Raw genomic sequence first — 2,217 nt, 5'->3', positions numbered from 1 at the left:
TCAAGTCTTCCTTACAACAGATCTAAGTTTATCTCATTTCTATCAATTGGAATGTTTAGAGGGCATGATGTGAAACTTATGACTCTGTAGACGTGATCTCATAAGCAACGATACAGAAATTGAAGTTTTCTTGAAGGGAGAACTCTTTAGGTTCTAATCTTAGCTCTGAAACTTAATCTAGAAATGAAATATTTGGCAATATGTTTAACCATATATATTTCTCTTTAAAAATGATTTATTTATGCATAAAGATCTGGGGTGTAGATGAGAGGTACGGGGGTTGAGGGGATTCACCAGAGACAGAGTGGAGAAAAGAACAGGTGGATCACCTGAAATACACTGCTGAGGGGAGCAACAGGTGAGACAGCAGAGGTCTGCCGCACCATGTGTGTAGCTCCCTGGCTGGGGATGGACCCTGTGCTGCAGTGGTTGCCTATAGTCCTGAGACTTAACCACTTGTGTCAGCAGGGAGGCCCCGTATATAATTATCTAGTGTTTGGGATGGTTGCAAACATGGTGAATTTACAAACTGGCCAGCACATACTAGGTACACAAAAAATATAGATTTTTATTCTGAAACTATATAATTAAACAACAACTTGACATTGGAAAAGACAATTTTCAGTGTCTCTCAGTTTTTTTTAATTACATCATTTATATGTGGTCCATTATTATAAAACTATACACACTTTTATAAAGAAATAGTAGATATCACCTCTTCAATCCCTGGTGTATCTCCTCCTAATGCTAACACCTGGTAACAAAATCCTACACTTTTATCAATCCTACAACATTTTGTGATTTTTATCTTGGGTGTGCGGTCCAAGACCCTGGTACACCATGAGCTGCCGCTCTGCCCAGTGTTTATAGGTGTTGTAAGACAAGCCGTACCCAAAGTCTTCTTCTGTGAGGGGACCCTGATGCCAACATTTGCATCTGTGACCTGGGGCAGAAGAAGGCAAACATGGATTAGTTCCCACTCTGTGGTCACATGAGGTCAGGTGAATACGGGCAGCTCTTGTCCGCAGCCCTAGAGGCTACCTTTATTTGTGGCAAATAGTGGTGAAAAGCTATGGCAAAGATAGATTTCACATCAGAGTATCGCTCCACCCCTCCTAGGTTATCCACATCAACAATGTGTCCTGTTTGGGGGCTGAAAAAGTCTAGACAGCTATGCAGGGTGCCTTTGGGAAGCCCCAGGGTGCAGTGGTCAGGGTCCACATTGACCAAGACATCCTGTCCATCCATACCAACATGTAGGACAAAGAAGTTGTTATTGAGGTGCTCCGTAGGGCCAACCTCAAGTTCTCTTGCTGCCAAAACATCTGTATTTCCAAAATGTGTAGTTTGCCCAAGTTTAATGAGAATGGGTTTGAAGACAGAGTAGCTGAAAAGCGCCTCATCCCAGATGTCTGTGGGGTCAAGTGCCTCTGGGATTGTGGTTCCCTGGACAACTGGTGGTCCCTGTACTCAACAGAACAAACAGTTGCACCCATATTAGTCACACAAATAAAAACCACATTCTTATCTATCAAACAAATACAAAGTGTTGATCAAGAAAGGCTCTTTGTAGAATAATATTAGTTAATGAACAGAAAAAAATAATTATTTACTATTTTGTAATTCCTATCAATTTTCCAAGCATGGTTGATCAGTGAAAAACATTAGATTAAAAAAAGTGCTTGGGGGAAAAGATATTCTCACAGTGCCAAGGTGTCACTCCAACGATTATTCATAAACTACATAAAGAAAAATCAGACTTGAAAATGAGGACGCCTACAGGTTACCACTTTAAACAAGTAATACAATTTACCATCCCTAATATCGTGAGAAGCTGACATTTACCTCTGATGTGATATAATTATAGCCTCCTATAATGAAAGTTCTTGTGACAAAAGTTTGAATTATATATAATTAAACAGTTAAAGCTAATTTTTGTAGTGATATTTGCAACTTCTTTTCAAATCATTCAGCAACAAAAACAACTATAGCACTGTGTCTGTGTGCGTGTGTGTGTGTATACATAAAGGAAATATGTGAAAATCCTATCTATTGTTACATCTAGGTGGGGAGTGGGGATGTTTATAGTACTATTCTTTAAACTTTACTGAGTTTTTGAAAACTATTTTAACAAAAAGGTAGAGAAAACTATGCTGATAGGTTTTCCCAGTTGCCTGATAGATGCTGGTGAAAACTGTAGCTCTTCAAACACAGGTG

At 39.3% G+C, this 2,217-nt stretch overlaps 1 pseudogene; it reads left to right on the top strand.

The window, feature by feature from the left end:
• Nucleotides 1-264: 264 nt before the first annotated feature.
• LOC119231352 (60S ribosomal protein L10-like) lies at nucleotides 265-1,578 on the top strand (annotated as a pseudogene).
• Nucleotides 1,579-2,217: the final 639 nt, after the last annotated feature.

Source organism: Talpa occidentalis, unplaced genomic scaffold, assembly GCF_014898055.3.
Source record: "Talpa occidentalis isolate TD23 unplaced genomic scaffold, MPIMG_talOcc4v2.1 talOcc4.7, whole genome shotgun sequence".
In the NCBI taxonomy this organism is placed as follows: Eukaryota; Metazoa; Chordata; class Mammalia; order Eulipotyphla; family Talpidae; genus Talpa; species Talpa occidentalis.
This window is presented reverse-complemented; position numbering and strand designations above follow the sequence as displayed.